The sequence below is a fragment of the Rattus norvegicus genome, chromosome 9, assembly GCF_021556685.1.
Source record: "Rattus norvegicus strain SHRSP/BbbUtx chromosome 9, alternate assembly SHRSP_T2T, whole genome shotgun sequence".
Lineage (NCBI taxonomy): Eukaryota > Metazoa > Chordata > Mammalia > Rodentia > Muridae > Rattus > Rattus norvegicus.
In genome coordinates, this window is record NC_141542.1 from 78,860,532 (window position 1) to 78,885,089 (window position 24,558).

A 24,558-nucleotide genomic window follows, 5' to 3' on the forward strand; every position below is an offset into this window, starting at 1 on the left:
GGCATTTGGATCCTGTTTCTGAGCACCAGCCAGTGAAAGGCTTTCTAATTAATACATGAGATGTCTCTGTCTTCCACAAAGATGAATTATCGCTTGGCTTTGTGCATAATGGCATAATGCATGCTGACTCAAAAGTTTTGAGAGAAGAAAGGTTTCCAAATCACCATAAAACCCAAGTCTTAAACCTCTATGCTAGATGAACACTTTCAAGAGACAAAAAAAAGTTGAGAAGGAAAGCTAAGGAAGTTTGGAAATTTTTCTTACATCAAATTTAAATTAAAACTGGGGGGCAGAGAATATCAAAGAAAGATATGGTCATTTCTCAGAAAAACAATTAAAAACACACATGGGCACTGTTGCCTGTCACCAGCAGGGACTGTGCCAGAGATGGCTGTGTTATTCCTCTTCTTCCTCAGGAATGAGCTCCCATGCTCACCTAGGTCTTAGTCACCTAGGTCTTAGTCTGTCCTGATGAGGCACCTTTGTGGACCAATCCCAAGCCTTCCCTTCCCTTCATAAGCTACCAAACACTAGGGGTGCTTCATTTTGTAGAAAACTATCCACTGACTCACTCTGCAGAGGGCTCCACTGGCTGGCATTCCTCCAGTGCTGAAGCAGAATTCTCCCCCATTGCTGTGTTTGTGTGACAATTGCTTTTCCAGCAGGAAGTGGCCTTGATGTCTCTTAAGTTTGTCAGGTTCCAGGGCAGGCAAGATTATATCTTTTTCTTTTTCTCCTTCTCTAGATTTTCTAGTCTAGATTCTCTAGACTGCAAAAGGGAACAGGTGGTTCATACTCTTAGGCTTCTCCCTTTCTTCCTAATGAAGAGTCCAAGTAGTTAGATACTATGAATAAAAAACACATAGTGGCTTATTAAGAATGTTTACAAATTGGATTTGTGAAAATGAGCAAATAATAAGCTTTCTGATTATTTCCACAAATTCCAACCTTAGTTTAATTTTAGCTTTCAAAAAAAAATCACTTCTTGCTGGTAATCAAAAGTTACTGTCACTCTTTTAGCTGAGAATATCATCTTAGCTTATTGCTATAATAAAAATGTTGGCTTTTATCTAATGTGGAATAAATATTTGTGAAGAACTACTCTACACAACTTGAAATAATAACCTTGCAGATTTTTAAAAAATTCAAAATTGGCAGAATTTCATAGCTGGCAGTCCACATGACAACTTTACCTCAGGCAGCAGATGGGATTCGTACTAGCAAGCTTTATTCTGTATGAAGCACAGTGTTAAATTACACTAAATGATATAAAGATTTGTTTCTAATGTATCACCACTCCAACTATCATTGTTCCTATATCTTGAGACCTTCTAAATATATGATATTTAGATATTTAGATATGATATTTCAGTATATCGTGTAGTTTATTGTTGGACACCTGTGGAATCTATATGCAAAAAAAGTCAATTTGATTATACCTGACTCAGCTTGATTCAATATGAGCTGTGAGGCATCAACCAATGAGAGATTAAGGGAGGTAAGATATTTGATAACTTTACAGCAAACGTGATATAAGTGAAGAGGGTGAAAGCACATATAATTATATAGGGATGCGTTACAGAGAAAAGGTGTGCCCTGTACAGCACGGGAGAGAGTTATGAGACAGTGCAGACCATCATCACTGAGGAAAAGATGTGGACAACGAATGTTCAGGTTCCAAGACTGTGCCCTCCACATGTATGTTTTCCACATGTATGTTTTTGAAAAGTAACCTTAAATATGATTTTCTTCAGGCATTCATCTCTCACATGAAAACTCAACTCCATATGTATTCTGTATTCATTCACAGCAGGAGTTCTTAACCTTAGTGGAGGTTGCATATCAGATATCCCATGTATCAGATATTTACATTATGATTCATAACAGTAGAAAATTACAGTTATGAAATAGCAATGAGCAAACATTTTATGGTTGGCATTCACCACAACCTGAGGAACTGTATTTTAAATGGTTGGAGAAACCACTGATGAGGGGGATTTCTCATGGGATGTTGGTAATGGTGGTGGTGGTGATTTGATAGCAACAAAGGAGTAAGTGTTCCTTTAATTCTGACAATTTCTTTCTGTTGTCACTCAAAAATTTACAACCGATAAAGAGATTATATGTAGTCAGACAGGTAATGACAAAGACAGACAGACAGACTGACAGAGACGTAGATCTATAGATAGGTACATAGATACATAGAGATAAAGATAGATGATAGATGGATAGATCGATACATACATACATACATAAATACATAGGTAGATAGAGATAGAGAGAAAAATAGGTACATAGATACAGAGATTGATGGATTATAGTTATATATATGGATGGATAGATGGATTGATGGATAGATATATAAAAAGATATAGATAGATAGACTGATAAATAGTAAATAGAAAATAAACCTATAATATCAAACTTCTATGGGCACTCTGTAGGTTATTGTCTGTGGTTATGTTATATTTTATCTTATAAGGATCATGATCATACTTCTGCCAATGTTCAAATGATCCCTTAAAGTTTTCTTGAAATACGATTCTTTTTCTTCCCGAAATCCTATCTTTGGAATACTTGAGTAATAGATCAACATCTTTTTGGCTAGGAGGAGCAGCTTTCTCTTTAATTCCTGAAATGTGGACAGCGCTAACATTATCCAAGACTATCAGGAAGTTAAAGTAAATTAAATTGTATCTGCTGACTTAAATCTACCATCCATCTTATTTGGGAGGATATTCAACATTTAATAAATTCATCCGAGTTAAGCTTTCTTCTGAGTCAGCTACTTAGTGAGTATAGAGCCACTCTGTGCCAACTTCCATCTGCTGGTCTGGCTTGGGTGCATCCCAATTTTGTGACAAGATTTTTGGCACCTTTTCCTTGGCTTAATCTTTAAGTGGTTGATGCTTCGGGGCTAAAATCATATCAAAGGCCCAGGTAAGATAAATCTTTCTGTAATTTCTGGCTCAAAATGGTGGCTTCCTTCACCCCTTCTTATTCTTGTGATTCCCATAACAACCACATTCCATCCCATCATTACCGTAGTGTGGTTTTAAATATTTTGGGATAGTCTCCATGTAAGGAAGGTCTTTATGTCTACAGAATGGTAAGGCCCACTCAGGGAAATTAGAAATAAAATAGCTTTTGTTTGGTTCCTTTAAAAAAACAACACAAGTGCTAGTGAACCTTGAAAAATAATTTAACATCTTTCTTCCTATATCTCAGGAATTGAACAATGTTCACACACTAGAAATGCAAGGCAGAAAAATATATTTAAATAAGAAAAGTGATTTTACTATTTTTTGCAATTAAAACATTATTATATTATTATCCCCTTCTATTACCTCTCTGTTACGCTTTCAAATTTATGGCCCCCCTTTCTTTAATTCTTTATAGTGTGTACATGTGTGTGTGTGTGTGTGTGTGTGTGTGTTTCTAGAAATACAACTATAACCCACTCAGCCTATATCAAGTTACTTATACAAAAATGAGTTTGGTAATGGCCACTTGGTATTGAATAACCAGTTTTAAGATGACTTCTGTGATCTGAAGAAATCTTAGAGTTCAGAGAAAGCAAAATTAACTTAGCGCTTGATATTTAAAATTTTTGCTTTTTTTTTATTATGTTCAGAGCAATAAAGGGTATCTGAGATCTACGTATTTCTTGCTTTCCCTGTTTTATACTAAACCTCAACCAATAATTCAGTGCTCCTCTTGTACTTGTTTGAAAGGACTTATATATTTTGCTTCCTTTTTTTCCTACTGTGTCGTCGTCTTCTTCTTCTATTGTTTTGATTTACTGCTTGGAGCTGTTTTAATATGTATTGACTGTCTGCAGAGATCTTTGCTGACCCAGCTCTTTAAGATGATGCAGTACTAAGAGAGCCAGGGAGTTCTTCTTTACGAGCTCTGACATATTAATTAGCAAAATGGACTAAAAAGCTTTCCGATTTTTGCTTTAATTTCTTATATTCTCAAACACCTGTCTATATAGCTGTAAAGCAGGCAAGTCTGTGAAAGCAATGGAGAGCAGTAAGTGCAGACCGTCTTTGAATCAAGTTTATCAGTTAAGAAACACATGCTTATTAGCAACTGAGGTGGGTCTTTGCATGCCATGAAGTTCAGTTGATATGCTGGCACGGTTGATTGGTATAGAAATTAAACCTCTGGGCATTTAAACTTGCTCTGCCAGATGGTCACTGTTGTCTTAGGAAATGAACCTAGATATTGTGCTGTAGTAAACATTGTGTTTTCTTAGAATGTTCCTAACACCCTATAGACCCAAGAACTGAAAATAATGGAGAATATAGTTTCTCAGATCCCATTCTAATGGGAAGACATCATTGACCTTTTGTAAACCTGTGTAGCTTAAAAGGAAACAGCTACTCCAGACTGTGATAATCTCATGAAGATGAGAGACATCTAAATGTAATTATTTTACCTTTGTTTCCTCTTCTGAAAATGTGTAAGTTTATATGTGTATGAATGAGTGGCTCAAATTGAGAGATACAGGAAAGAGAAAATGTATGTGCATTGACTATAAATTATATTAAAATATATTGTTCCAAAGCTCAAAAGTTAATATGGAAATTGTTACTTTAGCAATGAGAATAATCTTCAGACATAGATCTTTTTCAAGTGTAACCTAAGAAGTTTCTGGTTCTTTGTAAAAGAATTGAGCTTTGAAGATGGGTATGTTGTACAAGCCTATAATCTCAGGGCACAGTGGTTGGAAGAACACGAGTTCAAATCCAGCCTTGACTACAAGTAAGTTTCAGGCCACCATAAGCTACATAGTGAGATCTTGTTTCAAACGAAAAATGACAGTAAATAAATGAAAGCCTTTAAAAGCGAAAAGAAGTTAGACTGCAACTTCACTGCAAAGAACAATTACTCAGTGGGGCTTCATAAGTTTGTCTTTATTTCCATTTTTTACAGAATTGAAATTAACATGTATTCTTTGAACAATATGTCAAACCTCAGCAGTTTCTCAGGTTTGAATCTTCCAGTTGGGTTCCTGCTATTCATGACCTTTTGTGAATTCTGTGGATGAGGAAATAAAAATCCAGTGTCAGTGTTTGTAGGGTTTGACCCTCAATTCTGTTCTTAGCTAAGGGAACACAGGGTAGATATCTGCTCACGTGCTGAGAATCTTGCTGTCTCTCATCAGTCCTTCTGTTAGTTAAATATAGTGCTAGATACAACAAACATATACACTTCCCTCTGTGTCCATCTTTGGTTTACATTTAAAAAGGATTAGGAAGTTATCATCAGAAAATTAGCAACATGTATAGATCACCCACACACTTGATTATGAAGCAGCATTCTTTATGCTATAAATGATTACTGAATACTGTAGCCTCTAAAGTTTGATGAATCAAACAGAATTAGAAACAAATATTTTCAACCAGTCCTTTTCATATGATTTAAATATAAAGCAGGTCTAGGCATCTCTAAATTTCCTAAGTAAATATGGGTATTCTTACAAATTAAATTTCAAAATAAATTGATCTTTTTCATGTATATTCAATGTCTCTGAATTAGTTAACTTTCTGTTGCTGTAATAAATGCTATGACCAAAAACAAGTTACGAATACTAGAGTTTATTTCGACTTATGGTTCCAGAGCTAGAATCCATAATAACAGAAAAGGCATAGTCGCTCTGCCCCCAGACCCTGTGAGAGAGAGACCCAACCGCCTGGTCAGGTGGGCACTCCTGAGGCTGCAGAGCAGAAGAGACCACCAACACTGCTCACCCCTGCCCACATCCCTGGCCCAAGAGGAAACTGTATAAGGCCTCTGGGCTCCCGTGGGGGAGGGCCCAGGAGCGGCAGGACCCCTGCCTGAGACACCACCAGAACCTGAAGGAAACAGACCGGATAAACAGTTCTCTGCACCCAAATCCCGTGGGAGGGAGAGCTGAACCTTCAGAGAGGCAGACAAGCCTGGGAAACCAGAAGAGACTGCTCTCTGCACACACATCTCGGACGCCAGAGGAAAAAGCCAAAGACCATCTGGAACCCTGGTGCACTGAAGCTCCCGGAAACGGCGGCACAAGTCTTCCTGGTTGCTGCCGCTGCAGAGAGCCCGTGAGCAGCACCCCACGAGCGAACTAGAGCCTCGGGACCACAGGTAAGACCAACTTTTCTGCTGCAAGTGACCTGCCTGGTGAACTCAAGATACAGGCCCACAGGAACAGCTGAAGACCTGTAGAGAGGAAAAACTACACGCCCAAAAGCAGAACACTCTGTCCCCATAACTGACTGAAAGAGAGGAAAACAGGTCTACAGCACTCCTGACACACAGGCTTATAGGACAGTCTAGCCACTGTCAGAAATAGCAGAACAAAGTAACACTAGAGATAATCTGATGGCGAGAGGCAAGCGCAGGAACCCAAGCAACAGAAACCAAGACTACATGGCACCATCGGAGCCCAATTCTCCCATCAAAACAAACATGGAATATCCAAACACACCAGAAAAGCAAGATCTAGTTTCAAAATCATTTTTGATCATGATGCTGGAGGACTTCAAGAAAGACGTGAAGAACTCCCTTAGAGAACAAGTAGAAGCCTACAGAGAGGAATCGCAAAAATGCCTGAAAGAATCGCAAAAATCCCTGAAAGAATTCCAGGAAAACATAAATAAACAAGTAAAAGCCCATAGAGAGGAGACACAAAAATCCCTGAAAGAATTCCAGGAAAACAAAAATAAACAAGTAGAAGCCCATAGAGAGGAGACACAAAAATCCCTGAAAGAATTCCAGGAAAACACAATCAAACAGTTGAAGGAATTAAAAATGGAAATAGAAGCAATCAAGAAAGAACACATGGAAACAACCCTGGATATAGAAAACCAAAAGAAGAGACAAGGAGCTGTAGATACAAGCTTCACCAACAGAATACAAGAGATGGAAGAGAGAATCTCAGGAGCAGAAGATTCCATAGAAATCATCGACTCAACTGTCAAAGATAATGTAAAGCGGAAAAAGCTACTGGTCCAAAACATACAGGAAATCCAGGACTCAATGAGAAGATCAAACCTAAGGATAATAGGTATAGAAGAGAGTGAAGACTCCCAGCTCAAAGGACCAGTAAATATCTTCAACAAAATCATAGAAGAAAACTTCCCTAACCTAAAAAAAGAGATACCCATAGACATACAAGAAGCCTACAGAACTCCAAATAGATTGGACCAGAAAAGAAACACCTCCCGTCACATAATTGTCAAAACACCAAACGCACAAAATAAAGAAAGAATATTAAAAGCAGTAAGGGAAAAAGGTCAAGTAACATATAAAGGGAGACCTATCAGAATCACACCAGACTTCTCGCCAGAAACTATGAAGGCCAGAAGATCCTGGACTGATGTCATACAGACCCTAAGAGAACACAAATGCCAGCCCAGGTTACTGTATCCAGCAAAACTCTCAATTAACATTGATGGAGAAACCAAGATATTCCATGACAAAACCAAATTTACACAATATCTTTCTACAAATCCAGCACTACAAAGGATAATAAATGGTAAAGCCCAACATAAGGAGGCAAGCTATACTCTAGAAGAAGCAAGAAACTAATCGTCTTGGCAACAAAACAAAGAGAATGAAAGCACACAAACATAACCTCACATCCAAATATGAATATAACGGGAAGCAATAATCACTATTCCTTAATATCTCTCAATATCAATGGCCTCAACTCCCCAATAAAAAGACATAGATTAACAAACTGGATACGCAACGAGGACCCTGCATTCTGCTGCCTACAGGAAACACACCTCAGAGACAAAGACAGACACTACCTCAGAGTGAAAGGCTGGAAAACAACTTTCCAAGCAAATGGTCAGAAGAAGCAAGCTGGAGTAGCCATTCTAATATCAAATAAAATCAATTTTCAACTAAAAGTCATCAAAAAAGATAAGGAAGTACACTTCATATTTATCAAAGGAAAAATCCACCAAGATGAACTCTCAATCCTAAATATCTATGCCCCAAATACAAGGGCACCTACATACGTAAAAGAAACCTTACTAAAGCTCAAAACACACATTGCACCTCACACAATAATAGTGGGAGATTTCAACACCCCACTCTCATCAATGGACAGATCATGGAAACAGAAATTAAACAGTGATGTCGACAGACTGAGAGAAGTCATGAGCCAAATGGACTTAACGGATATTTATAGAACATTCTATCCTAAAGCAAAAAGATATACCTTCTTCTCAGCTCCTCATGGTACTTTCTCCAAAATTGACCATATAATTGGTCAAAAAACGGGCCTCAACAGGTACAGAAAGATAGAAATAATCCCATGCGTGCTATCGGACCACCACGGCCTAAAACTGGTCTTCAATAACAATAAGGGAAGAATGCCCACATATACGTGGAAATTGAACAATGCTCTACTCAATGATAACCTGGTCAAGGAAGAAATAAAGAAAGAAATTAAAAACTTTTTAGAATTCAATGAAAATGAAGATACAACATACCCAAACTTATGGGACACAATGAAAGCTGTGCTAAGAGGAAAACTCATAGCGCTGAGTGCCTGCAGAAAGAAACAGGAAAGAGCATATGTCAGCAGCTTGACAGCACACCTAAAAGCTCTAGAACAAAAAGAAGCAAATACACCCAGGAGGAGTAGAAGGCAGGAAATAATCAAACTCAGAGCTGAAATCAACCAAGTAGAAACAAAAAGGACCATAGAAAGAATCAACAGAACCAAAAGTTGGTTCTTTGAGAAAATCAACAAGATAGATAAACCCTTGCCAGACTAACGAGAGGACACAGAGAGTGCGTCCAAATTAACAAAATCAGAAATGAAAAGGGAGACATAACAACAGATTCAGAGGAAATTCAAAAAATCATCAGATCTTACTATAAAAACCTATATTCAACAAAACTTGAAAATCTTCAGGAAATGGACAATTTCCTAGACAGATACCAGGTATCGAAGTTAAATCAGGAACAGATAAACCAGTTAAACAACCCCATAACTCCTAAGGAAATAGAAGCAGTCATTAAAGGTCTCCCAACCAAAAAGAGCCCAGGTCCAGACGGGTTTAGTGCAGAATTCTATCAAACCTTCATAGAAGACCTCATACCAATATTATCCAAACTATTCCACAAAATTGAAACAGATGGAGCACTACCGAATTCCTTCTACGAAGCCACAATTACTCTTATACCTAAACCACACAAAGACACAACAAAGAAAGAGAACTTCAGACCAATTTCCCTTATGAATATCGACGCAAAAATACTCAATAAAATTCTGGCAAACCGAATCCAAGAGCACATCAAAACAATCATCCACCATGATCAAGTAGGCTTCATCCCAGGCATGCAGGGATGGTTTAATATACGGAAAACCATCAACGTGATCCATTATATAAACAAACTGAAAGAACAGAACCACATGATCATTTCATTAGATGCTGAGAAAGCATTTGACAAAATTCAACACCCCTTCATGATAAAAGTCCTGGAAAGAATAGGAATTCAAGGCCCATACCTAAACATAGTAAAAGCCATATACAGCAAACCAGTTGCTAACATTAAACTAAATGGAGAGAAACTTGAAGCAATCCCACTAAAATCAGGGACTAGACAAGGCTGCCTACTCTCTCCCTACTTATTCAATATAGTTCTTGAAGTTCTAGCCAGAGCAATCAGACAACAAAAGGAGATCAAGGGGATACAGGTCGGAAAAGAAGAAGTCAAAATATCACTATTTGCAGATGACATGATAGTATATTTAAGTGATCCCAAAAGTTCCACCAGAGAACTACTAAAGCTGATAAACAACTTCAGCAAAGTAGCTGGGTATAAAATTAACTCAAATAAATCAGTTGCCTTCCTCTATACAAAAGAGAAACAAGCTGAGAAAGAAATTAGGGAAACGACACCCTTCATAATAGACCCAAATAATATAAAGTACCTCGGTGTGACTTTAACCAAGCAAGTAAAAGATCTGTACAATAAGAACTTCAAGACACTGAGGAAAGAAATTGAAGAAGATCTCAGAAGATGGAAAGATCTCCCATGCTCATGGATTGGCAGGATTAATATAGTAAAAATGGCCATTTTACCAAAAGCAATCTACAGATTCAATGCAATCCCCATCAAAATACCAATCCAATTCTTCAAAGAGTTAGACAGAACAATTTGCAAATTCATCTGGAATAACAAAAAACCCAGGATAGCTAAAACTATCCTCAACAATAAAAGGACTTCAGGGGGAATCACTATCCCTGAACTCAAGCAGTATTACAGAGCAATAGTGATAAAAACTGCATGGTATTGGTACAGAGACAGACAGATAGACCAATGGAATAGAATTGAAGACCCAGAAATGAACCCACACACCTATGGTCACTTGATTTTTGACAAAGGAGCCAAAACCATCCAATGGAAAAAAGATAGCATTTTCAGCAAATGGTGCTGGTTCAACTGGAGGGCAACATGTAGAAGAATGCAGATCGGTCCATGCTTATCACCCTGTACAAAGCTTAAGTCCAAGTGGATCAAGGACCTCCACATCAAACCAGACACACTCAAACTAATAGAAGAAAAACTAGGGAAGCATCTGGAACACATGGGCACTGGAAAAAATTTCCTGAACAAAACACCAATGGCTTATGCTCTAAGATCAAGAATCGACAAATGGGATCTCATAAAACTGCAAAGCTTCTGTAAGGCAAAGGACACTGTGGTTAGGACAAAACGGCAACCAACAGATTGGGAAAAGATCTTTACCAATCCTACAACAGATAGAGGCCTTATATCCAAAATATACAAAGAACTCAAGAAGTTAGACCGCAGGGAAACAAATAACCCTATTAAAAAATGGGGTTCAGAGCTAAACAAAGAATTCACAGCTGAGGAATGCCGAATGGCTGAGAAACACCTAAAGAAATGTTCAACATCTTTAGTCATAAGGGAAATGCAAATCAAAACAACCCTGAGATTTCACCTCACACCAGTGAGAATGGCTAAGATCAAAAACTCAGGTGACAGCAGATGCTGGCGAGGATGTGGAGAAAGAGGAACACTCCTCCATTGTTGGTGGGATTGCAGACTGGTAAAACCATTCTGGAAATCAGTCTGGAGGTTCCTCAGAAAATTGGACATTGAACTGCCTGAGGATCCAGCTATACCTCTCTTGGGCGTATACCCAAAAGATGCCTCAACATATAAAAGTGACACGTGCTCCACTATGTTCATCGCAGCCTTATTTATAATAGCCAGAAAATGGAAAGAACCCAGATGCCCTTCAACAGAGGAATGGATACAGAAAATGTGGTACAGATACACAATGGAATATTACTCAGCTATCAAAAACAACGAGTTTATGAAATTCGTAGGCAAATGGTTGGAACTGGAAAATATCATCCTGAGTGAGCTAACCCAATCACAGAAAGACATACATGGTATGCACTCATTGATAAGTGGCTTTTAGCCCAAATGCTTGAATTACCCTAGATCCCTAGAACAAACGAAACTCAAGACGGATGATCAAAATGTGAATGCTTCACTCCTTCTTTAAATGAGGAAAAAGAATACCCTTGGCAGGGAAGGGAGAGGCAAAAATTAAAACAGAGACTGAAGGAACACCCATTCGGAGCCTGCCCCACATGTGGCCCATACATATACAGCCACCCAATTAGACAAGATGGATGAAGCAAAGAAGTGCAGACCGACAGGAGCCGGATGTAGATTGCTCCTGAGAGACACAGCCAGAATACAGCAAATACAGAGGCGAATGCCAGCAGCAAACCACTGAACTGAGAATAGGTCCCCCGTTGAAGGAATCAGAGAAAGAACTGGAAGAGCTTGAAGGGGCTCGAGACCCCAAAAGTACAACAATGTCAAGCAACCAGAGCTTCCAGGGACTAAGCCACTACCTAAATACTATACATGGACTGACCCTGGACTCTGACCCCATAGGTAGCAATGAATATCCTAGTAAGAGCACCAGTGGAAGGGGAAGCCCTGGGTCCTGCTAAGACTGAACCCCCAGTGAACTAGACTATGGGGGGAGGGCGACAATGGGGGGAGGGTTGGGAGGGGAACACCCATAAGGAAGGGGAGGGGGGAGGGGGATATTTGCCCGGAAACCGGGAAAGGGAATAACACTTGAAATGTATATAAGAAATACTCAAGTTAATAAAAAAAAAAAAAAAGGAAAAGAAAAGGCATAGTCTAAGTGAGAGTAGGAAGCTGGGGGATCACATTACATCTGCACACATGAAGCAGCAAGAACAAGCAGAAAGTAAGGTCATGTTATGAACTCTCAAACCCCATCCCTACTGATATACTGTTTCCAGCAAAGGTTTGCCCCCATAGGGTCTATAACCCCTCCTCAAACAAAACTACCAATGAGGGCCAAGTGTTCAGATACATGAGCCTATAGAGGACATTTTCATTCTTCTCTCTGTGCTAGAAATACCAAGGGAAATAAGACATCATTCTGCCTTAGAGAAACCATCTCTAGGTTTAAACACCAGTTAGACATGAGTTCAGTGCATTCTTGCTAAAGAAATCCCACAGAGGAGTAGCACTTGGGTTCTTTGGCATAGGGAATGGCTGTCAGGTATGCTTCTGTAGGAGATCACAGAAGCTCAAGATAACAGGAAGATTTAGAAACAGGTCGACAAGTTAAGTCACCAAGAGATATGTGAATAGAAAGCACTAAGGTGTATGCAAGAAATTATAGGCACTTTAGAGTGGACACAGGAAGGACAACAGAATTCTAGTCAAGAGAGTAGGGAGGAATTCAATCATGGAAACCCCTGCACAGGCAAACATGTATTTAATTTTATCATACCTGCTCTGCAGAGGTTTAAGGAAGAAAGGGCATCATTTTTATATTCAGATGGCTATAGAGACTTGGAAAACAATAAGGAAGACATAATGTAGAGCATGTATATTTAAGTGATTAGAAATAGAAAGAAGAGAGAAATAGGTAATAATGTCTTGAGATATGCCTTTATTTTAAAGGAAACCTGTAGTTGCATGAAACATTCTGTGTGCCTGTGTGCATTGTCAGCCACCTATTCCTTCCACTATGATCCATAAGAAAAGCAAAAGTAAACATTTGCCTCTTAATCACGCATATGCGGGCAGCCTGCGCCTTTCTGATTTCAGCCACACAGGTTTAGCATCAAAGCATGAGTTAGGACCAGGTACCATTTATGCACCTCTAATCCTCTGTGGATCAGTAGCTTCCTGTGCTATACACCTTTCACAGTGAAAGTAATAAGATAGAGCTAGTTGAGAGAAAGAAGGAAATCTATAAGTTAAATGCTAGAGACTTCTGTTAAGTGGCTGGGGGTGGGGGGCAGGATAGATGGGAAGAGATGGAGTGTTTCAATCTGAGAGCAACTGTGAAGGAGACAGACTGTACACAGTGGTAGAGGAACAGGGCATGGAAGGTGGAAATGAGAAATCAGGAAGACGCCGAGCCACCGGTCAACGCCAGTCATCATAGTTGAAGTGAGAAACTTGATTTGAGAGGGCTAAAGGGAGGCAAGATTCTAAGTGGTGAGCTAGACTTCAATTAAGACCAAGAGGCAGGAGAATTTCAAGATGAGCCTGAAATTGAACAGCAATTTAACAGCCATGGAAAGGCTCGAGAAGGCATGTGTGAGAGGCGGGAGAAAGGCAGGGGCAAGCCACACTGAAGTTCCAGGGTGCCTGCAAGGCTTCCAGCCCAGAAAAGGCTGACCAGCATCTCCATAGCTTGGCACTGACAAGATGGAGTAGTGATGGGCTTGGGTTGTTTTGATGGTTCTGCAGTTACCAAGAGAACTGGCCCTACCTTGTCTGGTAAAGAAAATAAAGATTAATCTCAACTTGAGACTCATTGATGACCAGAATGGTCATCTTTATCGTGGCTTTCCCTGTCTGATAAAAGAGGAGATCAAGAATTTGCAAAATTAGTTCTGGGAATATGGCTCAGTATATAAAGTGTTTGTCATGAAAGCATGAGAACCCAGATTTAGCTCCTTAGAACTCAGGTAAAGACCATGTGGGCACAGCAGCCCATCTTGAATCTCAACCAGAAATACTAGTCCTTCAGAGGCAAAGATGAAGGCACCTAGGGGTAAACTAGCTAAATTTAGCCAAAACAGCAAGTTAGGATTCCAGGAGAGACACCCACCTCCGAAAATAAGGGAGAGAGACAGAGAGAGAGACAAAGACAGACAGGCAGAGACAGAGAGACAGAGAGAGAGACACAAAGACAGAGACACACAGAGACAGACAGAGAGACAAAGAGAAAGATGGGGAAGAAGATACTCAAGATCAACCTTTGATTCACACATGAAAACACACACATCCACCTACATAACATGTATTATGTTCATACATTCAAGGATACACATATGTGTATACACACACACACACACACACACACACACACACACACACACACACACACACACACAAGAGGAGAGGGAATGTGCCAAGAGAAATGGTCCCAAGGTAGGAAAATGCTACAGTCTTCACTAGGCATATAAACTGAAGGGTGACATTGGCTGGAGTTAGTTTAGCAGGCTGTGTCAGGGGCAAGACAGGGGAGGATTAAGCACCCAAGGAAGTACCTCCAGTATGAGTAAGAGGCGAGAAAGGCTTAAGTGACCTTTCTAGAAAGTTCAGAGGAAAATATATGATCTTTCTAAAAGGGCAAGAGAAAATGGAGGTGTATCTAGAGAATATAGGAAAACCTGTTTTTTACTGGTTTTTACATGTTCTATTAATGAAACACTAAACTGTGTCCATGAGCCGGGAGAAGAAAAGTGGAAGAAAAAGAAACAGGAAAGAGGCTGTTATTACAGGTGGACTTAGGACGTTTCTGTAGCAGGTGGCTTGCAAGAGTCACCTGTGGTATGAATGGAAACGTAGGCAGAAAGTGTGGGGACTTTGTATGGTGGTTTTAGGGTTGTGTATGGTGTACATTCTGAGATGTCACGTCAGTACATCCTGACCTTATAGGGTTGGCAAACCCACGGTCCACAGGCAACAGCTAACCTGTGAAAGAACTGGGGTATTAGTCACTGAAAAAGTGGATAGGTAGCTGAAAACTTACATGTGAAGCTGGGTGTGGTTGGATATAACTCTAGTACTCAAGGTAGAAACTGAAGAATTGCCTTGAGTTCCTGTCTCACTGGAACACACAGTGAGACTCTGTGTAATATAAGTTATAAGTATATATGATATAAATATAATTCTTATTAATGTATTAAATATGTATTATACAGGTACAGACCCATACCAACAAAGATATGCCACAGTCACTGGATGGCAGATGGACTGCCATTTCCCAAAGCAAAGTATCCATTAGCACTTGCAATTGTATCTCCAGTTCTCCACTTGTGGGTAACAGAACATGAGGTTGTAAGGTTCTTCCCACACAACAGGATTATTTCCAAGAGTAGACTAAGGCTTCAAGACTATTATACCACAAAGGGCTACCACCTCCTCAAGGAGAGAACTGAGCTTCTCGCTACGTAGACCTCATTTCTGCCAATGTGGACACAGCTTGGTGATCTCAATTACCTTTCAAATTCTCTATTTTCCTCAAACCCAGAATGAACAGTAAAACAATGGAAGGATTTGGCACAGAATTTGTAATATTTTCTTAATATTCTATCAGCAAACTCCCCTAGAGTGGAATATGCTTGTAAGCACAAGACATCTGGATTTGCTTGAAGTTTGCAGACTTATGGTCAGCTGTTCATCCGTGACCTTTCACTTTGATCCTGTATTTTGTCTCTCGTAAATGCACAGAAAAAATTATTCCTGAATCTCCAATGAAGTTGTTCATAGAGTCTATTTATGAATTTTCCCCTTTACCTTGATATATTGATCTACATTATGAGATTCTCATAAGCAGATTTTATTATCCTGTTCCTTTCATTATACAGGATTTGACATTCTATCTTTGAAAATAAAATCTACTGTGTTTAAAAGTATTCATATTTTAAAAAATTTAAAAGCACTGTGTCTTAAAAGCTGATTTAGACATTTTAGAGTTTCCAAAGTTTTTGGGTTGTTTAAGTAAGTGAAAAATAATCCCATAAAGGCAGGCAGGTGGGTCAAGTTCCTCAGGGCAGTGGAAGTTCCGGGCGTCATTAGCTGTGGGAACGGTGCCTTGTATGTTTAGCAAGCAGTGCTTCGGAACCAACAATTCCAAATGTATTTCTAAATGCCAGAGGAACACCCACAATTAAGAAAGCGGTGCTAGATGGCGAGTGGAGCTGAGAAGTGGCAGGTGAGGGTTTGCTGTCAAAACTCCATGAGCTCTCCTCACCCATCTCTACACGACCTCTGCAACAGCGTGAGGAACATACTCCGAGCCGATCACTTACCCCGTGGACAGTAGTGTTTTTATTTGTGTGTGCGTTTGCATGTTGTGTGGGGAAACTAAGCTACGCATTCAAACCATAGTAATAAACTTTGTCCCTCCATTTGAGCACTGATCTGTCTTTTCTCTTTCAAGTTTAGCTTGAGACTGCTTTCAGTAAAGTCTTTGCAATGAGCCATTACAAACGGAATTCCTTGGACTTTACGGCCCTAGCTTCAAACAGCAGCAGTTCACTGTGACAAACAGATAGAAAGAAGCAGAAACCCACCAGTCTCTACTGAATTGTTTTAGGACTTTTACATTGGAAGCTTAAAGTTAAGACCACTCTTCTGTGTAAATCAGCGTCGGGGAAAAAGTCCAAAGCCTAAGCAGCCAAGACTCTCTAACGCCAGTGACACAGAAAGATTATGGACTAGCAACTTTGTATCTCAAACATCTATGAAAAGTTTATTCTCTCCATATTAGCCAATGAAGATACATATATCTGCAGTCCGGCAAGGTCTTAAAGTTTGGTTTGCTCACCTGAAATCAGGCAGCATATTCTACTGGAAATTCAAATTTAAAATTCAGCCAGGGAACTAGGAAAACAAGCTCAGGCACAGGACAGTCCCATCTCTGCTGAAAATGGGAGAAGATGTGCTTTAAACTGTGTTTTATAAATCTTATGTATTTATCACGACAGTTACGACTTTTTATTAGAGAAATCAGGGTGTGCATGTATACATGGCTTTCATAATTGAAGTGAGCTCTTATTTATGAGGATGAGTCCAAACATACCTATTTCAAGGACGAATGCTGATTCCTTCAGACGTTTGTTCCTGTACCTATAGATATTTTTACTAAGTCCACATCACCATGCTATGACTATACTGTCCCAGGGCCATCTTTGGCCAGCATCACTCTCTGATCTACACAATCCCCTCATCGTCTGCACAGCTTAGGACTTATCTTGTTCAGCTACATGTATCTCCATATTCTTGTCTCTTAGCTTTTTTACTCTTTCTTGCCCCACAACTTATTCTTCTGGCAAGCCAACGGTACAGCGGGGTTCTAACAAATCTTTCATCAGCTTTGACTAGTTCCTAGAGAAGGCTCATAGAACACAGAGAAGCATTTGACTTACATTACAGAGGACACAGTTAAAGAAGCCATATTGGGAGAGGTGCTTAGACTGGTACATGGGAGATGAGACCCCCTGCCTCTCTCCATGTGCTCCCTGTGCCCTTGAGCTTCTGACTGGCAGTCTGAATGTTCTTTAACAACTGTGCCTGGATGTTTTCCTTCCATAGGCACAGCAGGTCACCTCATTGGCCACTGATGATTACCTCAGCCTTTAGCACCTCCTTTCCAGATTTAGGATGAGGAGTAACAGTTTCAACCATGCAGAGAATATCCTAAAAGTTGTCTGTCACTTCATGATGATACAGGAGGACCTACCATTTTAGATATCCAATGTGTTTTAGGAGCAGAGTCCCAAGAAATGAAATGAAATACAAATACAATAGTATGCATTCTAAAACACTATAGAGTGCCACTCTTTCAATCTTGTAAAAGAAATGTTCAAATAGTCAGATTTCACATGATATGCAGAGAACCAACCATAAAGGGGGACAGAGCAGTTTCTAGGAATAAGATGAAATTCTCAGTCCAAACTATACAGGGAACCTGTGTAGGGTCAGAAGTATTTGCAGAAAAAGAATGGAAAAAGGCCTAACTCTGAGACACCCCTATTGGGTATTGTTGGGGGAAGCCATAATGAAAAACATGCTTGGAGAATATTAAAAATCCCTGACAATTTCGGTCTCCCAGGGGGCAGGAACTTAGTCCTTGTAATATATTTAATAGTGTGCCTTTGTGGTGCTGTATATAAAAGGGATCTTTCTTAGAGGTCCGTGATGCCCAACTGCATCCAATAAAAAGCACATATAACAATAAGAGAGGCTGATAGTAAATATGTCAAAATTAAACAGAAAACATTAAACAATCTAGATTACTTCTGAACTAAGTAAATGCAAATTCATCCATACTTTACAGTTAACCAGAAACCATAAGTCCTCACAAAGCAACTTACAAACTTTCTCCATCAAAATAAGACCAAGCCACTGAAAATGCCCTGCCTCATGCAAGCCCTGTATTAATCAATTTTTTAATGCATGTATTTTAAAGTAAGCAAACAAAACCACAACTGCAAATAATAATAATAATGATATGGCAGATAGTTTTGTAAAAATATCATGATTTACCATTAGTGAGTGGATTGTCAAGGCATTCAGAAAAATTGGCCTCAAAATGGTGATGGAGCCGTTTTACTTCCTGTACTAACAGGCCTCAAGAGAAAATACAGCCAGCAGTTGATTTAGTAGTCTGGCCATCCAAGAGTCATCTTAAGTGGTTCATACCAGGAAATATATTTTACTCTTCTAAAGGTGCACATTTGTATTAATTCATATGAAGAAAATACTGTTTTTCCATCTACAGAACTATTAATGTCTTTATACCAAAAAGAATGTTGGGGGCTGGAAAAATAGCTCAGCGGATAAAATGCTTGCTCTGTAAGCATAAAGACCTGAGTCTGGATCCTCAAAAAACACAGAAAGATGGGTACACTTTTACCTGCCTGTAACCCTAGCCCTGGTGGGTGTTGAGAGGCACTGGGATTGCTAGCAAACCTGTGTGGCCAAAATGGTGAGCTATAGGCTCATGGAGACCCAGTCTCAACCATACAAGATGGAGAAAGAAAAGCAACTGACAAAAGAAACAAAACAAAACAACAACAACAAAATAAAAACCTCAATATACATCTGTCTTTCACATGTGCACACACAGGAGAACACATGTGCACATATGCATGCAGACACACACAGCACACACACACACACACACACACACACACACACATGCTATTTTAGGGGAATTGACACAATGAAACAGTATAGAACACTATATGAGCATGGCAATGATAACAAATGACAGTGTAAATTGATAAACTGAGAAATACTGAACTTCCTGATATACTGTGTCAGATAACTAATGTTCTCATGAGCTGTGTCATGCTCTGGAAACATGTTTGAAAAAACAGTGCCTCCACTCTGAGAACTTCATGGTACCTAAGACTAATATACTTGAAGTGTTAATATGGCAATCTGCTCTATTCTTCCTGGCTGGGGCAGCGAGCTTCCTTGTCACCCACCACAATGCTCTGGAGTTCCTGAATGAAAGACACACATGCACACCCATTTTTAATATGACTTAACAGTGCAACGGTCAGGCTGCTCCCTAACTCCAGGCTGCTAACACACACTCCCCTCTGATATTCCTGAATAAATCTATATTTCATCTTTGCTGCCCTGGACCCTGCTGGGCAACCCTCCTGGGGCTGCATCCCCCCACCAGCACCCCACTCTCACTCCCGGGTCTTACATTATTGTTACCCTGTCTTCTGTAGCTCTCCTGCCTAATCTTCTAGCTTCCCCAATAAGGCAGTACTGCTGTTCTCTTTCTTTCCTGTTTCTTGCCCAGGAATCTTAAAAGTCCCGCCTCTGTCTCCCTGCCCAGCCATTGGCTGCTGGCAACTTTATTTCCCAATCAGAGCCAACTGGGGGCATGGACCCTCAGCATAGACCTGTAGGTTCCTGTGTGATTTCGAGAGCAAAATTAACACAAATAGATAGCATTAGAACCAATCCATGACATATACTGGGTTCCTTTTCCTACTGGTGTAGTTGAGCACTGGCTTTTTATTGAAAGGTTTATGGCTCCCCACATTGCTTGCTGTCTCACAGCAGGACATTACACTAGAGACAAAACTGTTCCAGCACTCACCTGCTCTCCACGTGGGTTTCAAAAGCCATACCAGTTCCAGAAACAGTCTGGAAGTCGTTTCCTTGAGTATGCCTATTTGTGTCTCAGAAGGTCACAGTGACTCCATGGGATATTTCCCATCATTGTCCAAACAACCTGACCTGAAGAATTCAAAAGTTTAGTCTCTTAACTAGACCAGCATCATGTTCCCTATTCTGTAGGCATGGTCTCTATGTAGGAGAAAGGGAAGCTGAGAACCATGGGTCAAACAGTGGTCCTCGGTTGCTTCAAATGAGCCAGATGCTTTACTGGGGTCCCACAAGCATGCTTCCTCTACAACGATGTCCACCTTCCTCCTCCAAGGGGTACTTGACCCCCTTATTTTTCCAGCAAACTACTTGTTCTCCTTGTTCTCTCAGTAAGACTCTTCATCTCACTCCTTTTCAGAATGAGCCCCCCCCCACCTTGTCACATGGATTCCCTCTGATTCTGTTCCCTAGTCAAATATGCTTTTCTTAGAGACCTTCCCTGATGGCACCATCTAAAAGGAACACCCAATAAGAACTCAGTTCCTATCACTTCTCTCATCTATTTCCTTATGCAGTCTTTTGCAAAGTGTGTCAAGATGTGTATTCATGCATGTGCACACACATGCACACATTCCACAGACAGGTTTGAAATTCACAAGGCCAACTTTTGGGATTCAGTTTTCTTAACCATGAGTTCTGGAGTCAAACGCAGGTTCTCAGGCTTGTGCTATAAGCAGTTTTGTATTCTGATCCAACTCACTGGGCCTTTTCCTGAATCTGTTTACTTTCAAACTTTCCATGCCCTTATGTTTGTGTGTGTGTGTGTGTGTGTGTGTGTGTGTGTGTGTGTGTGTGTGTGTTGTCCCGACAAGTAGCTGCATTCTATTTTAATACAATGTAAATTATTTCTGATATTCTAGCACATCTATAATTACTATAATTGTTAATATATTTAATTTGTGTTTATCATATTTTCTATTTGAAGTACTTTCAGTGACTCTCTTTCTATTTACCTAAGGTTTTATCTCAATTTTCTTATATATATATATCATATGTTATATATATATATATATATATATGTATAATTCTATTTCTCTTATAATTTTAGGATTTTCTACTTTATTTTGGTATTTCTTGATCCCACAATTTCATATTTATTTTAGTAATGTACACCTGCAATATTTGTTAATTATTTAACATTTTTTCCTCACAATTCTACGGATCTCAGACTTGCCCTGTGGGGGCTTTTTTATTCTTCTGAAGTATGCCTTCCTGTTCTCTTAATGATGGTATACCAAAAGTGCTGTTTTGTTTCACAGAAAATGCCTTTCTCTTGGCATCTAGTTTTCCTGGCTATTTAATGTTAGGCTGAAAACAAGGCAAACATGTTAGTGGTTTGGTGGTGGTGGTCTTTCTGTTTCTGTTTTTTAAACTGGCTTCTGGCTTCTATGGTGAAAACCCAGCCTTCAGTCTTTGTGCTCTTTCTAACCGTGATCACTCTTTTCTCCCTTCTTATTTTTAAAATCTATTTATTTTTGACATTCACTTTTACTAGTCTCTAAAACTTGATGTAGATTTCTTTATGTCAACCTTCATAGTATACAACAAAGAATATTAACAGTACACATCCATGACATGTATTAAAATGCTTCATCATTTGGAGCAAATTATGTCTTCTAATATTTTTCATGTCCTTTCTTTTTTTCCTGTGGAATATCTACTATATTCATCAGAGTATCTGGTATATATGTCTGAGACCACAGAAAATAATGCCCATTAAACCCCTGTTCATATTTAATTCTCTACTTCTTTGAGTCTGTAGCCCATTGTAATAACTCCTCCAAACTTATTTCTTAGGTTCATTTTAAAATGTAAGGTTCTCTCGTGTTTCTTTCTGATATTCTCATGTTGCTTCCAAAATACAAAAATGACCTATCCTCATACTGACTTCCTTACAATGGACGCCCATCATTGTTTGGCCCTCGTGTGTATAAAGCATGGATACCCATCTTTGGTTGACTCCTGTGCATGACAAGCACGGGTGTCCATACTTGGTTGATTCTTTTGTATGAGAAGAACAAGGAACTAAGTTTGCATTTAACTTTGTTTTTTCCCCACATAGTGTAATTCCTTATTCTAAGGAAATTATGGGATGTTATTAACTTGAGGTAACTTCCAAGTCACTTTCTAGTTGTTTGAAATGAAATAAACTTAACTGACTGCCTTACTAGGTCAGCCGAATGGCTGGAAATTCTCAAAGAAACATGCTGAGGTGATTGTCACTCTTTAGTTGTTTTCCCTTTCAAGAGGGAGTCTCCGCTGCTCAGAAAAGCAAATGCAGGATGTTGGGGTTTTCCAGATATCCTTCTACTAAGACTTTAGGTCTCTGAGGACTCACTGCTTTGATTTACCTACTTTTGACCTAATTGCCAGAGCCTCCATGATTCCCCCATCTCTCCAAGCTTCATTACCCCACTCCCAGCATTCACCAGAAGGGCAAGTTTAAAAATACGCACATTGTCCACCATTCACTCCTGGGTATTTCACTTGTTTGATTTTGTTTGTCAAAAGGCCAGGCTTGAGGATTTCCTTTAATCTCCTTTGAGTAGAACAATGCATTTAAATGCATACTTGTTTTTATTTAACCAGAATCTATTCATATTTTATCATTAGATCTTAAGATGTGACTTACTATTGGAAGTGAAAGTATGAATCTGTTATTTGATGAGTGAATGACTGTATGATTTTCTTTTATAGAGTGATAGATTCAAATAAGGCTCTGGGTTTGATGTGGATGAGAAGATACCTGATGCCAGGCATGGCTGTTTCACTGGCTTCAACTCACATTGGACATGAAAAATCCATCTTGAGACACTCTGTGGAAAATTATGGAAACCCATAGGGCATGAGAACAAAGCAGTGAATGGTGTTCATAATACCCTGAGAAAGTTAGAAATGGAAAATTCTGTTTACTAAGATCTACACAATAAAAAGATGTAGTTATATTTGTAGTTATAAGCTATGGTTTATTGCTCTGTCTGGAGATGCTCAGTGATTCATTGTTATAGGAAGAGATAAAATAGGGCTCACAGAGGAGCTTTTATCGCATTATAAGGTGCCCTGTTGTAACATGGGGAAGACAAGGCTTATCTGGGTATTTGTTATTGCTGCTTAAATGGTCCATGGATCAGATATTAATCAGGATTTCTTTTGAACCTCGGGGATGTTCTTCCAATTGAGTTCTTGTGATCACATTCAAAAACTTGTGGGTCTCACTTGAATGTGGGTGAGAAGGCTGTTAAGTCCTTTAGGTACTAAACTGAGTCTGAGATAGCTCTAGTCATTTTAACAAAGGCCATACTTGGACCTTTTCTAGTCTTTGTGACAAATGTTCTTTGGATGTTTGTGTGTATGTGGGGGGGGGTGCGTGCGTGTGTGTGTGTGTGTGTGTGTGTGTGTGTGTGTGTGTGTGTGTGTGTGGTGTGTATACAACGTATGTCATTTCTCAGGTGCTGTCTGCCTTTTGGGGTTAGGCCTGTCTTAGGATTTTACTGATGTGAACAGACACCATGACTAAGGCAAGTCTTATAAGAACAACATTTAATTGGGGCTGGCTTACAAGTTCAGAGGTTCAGTCCATTATCAAGGCAGGAGCATGACAGCATCCAGGCAGACTTGGTGTAGGAGGAGCTGAGAGTTCTACATCTTCATCTGAAGGCTGCTTGTGGAAGACTGACTTCCAGGCAACTAGAATGAGGGTGTTAAAGCCCACACCCACAGTGACACACCTACTTCAACAGGGCCAAACCTTCTAATAGTGCCACTCCCTGGGCTGAGCATATACAAACCATAACAAGGGATTGGCCAAGGTCTCTCATTAGCCCAGAACAGGACAAGTAGATGTCTTAGTTAGGGTCTTATTGTTGTGAACAGACACCATGACCAATGTAAGTTTTATAAAGGGCAACATTGAATTGGGGCTGGCTTACAGGTTCAGAGGTTCAGTCCATTATCATCAAGGCGGAAGCATTGCAGCATCACAGCATCCAGGCAAGCATGGTGCAGGAGGAGCTGCATTCTACATCTTTATCTAAAGGAAGCCAGGAACAGACTCAGCATCTTTAGGCAGCTAGGAGGAGGGTCTCCAAGACCACCCCCACAGTGACACACTTCCTCCTACAAGGCCACACCTAATAGTGCCACTCCCTGGATCAAGCATATGCAAACCATTATAATAGGCTATGGTAGCTGAGTAGCAAGCCCCAAGATCAGCTTGTCTCTGTCTCCCCAGCATTGGAATTACAAGCATTCTCTACCACACTGCCTTCCCTTGGTTTTAATCTTTCCACAGTG

The 24,558-nt window shown here is 39.7% G+C and overlaps 1 protein-coding gene across 1 annotated transcript in view; it reads left to right on the forward strand.

Moving 5' to 3' along the window:
* Positions 1-24,558, forward strand: part of Pard3b (par-3 family cell polarity regulator beta) — a 1,028,371-nt gene that overhangs the window by 659,431 nt on the left and 344,382 nt on the right.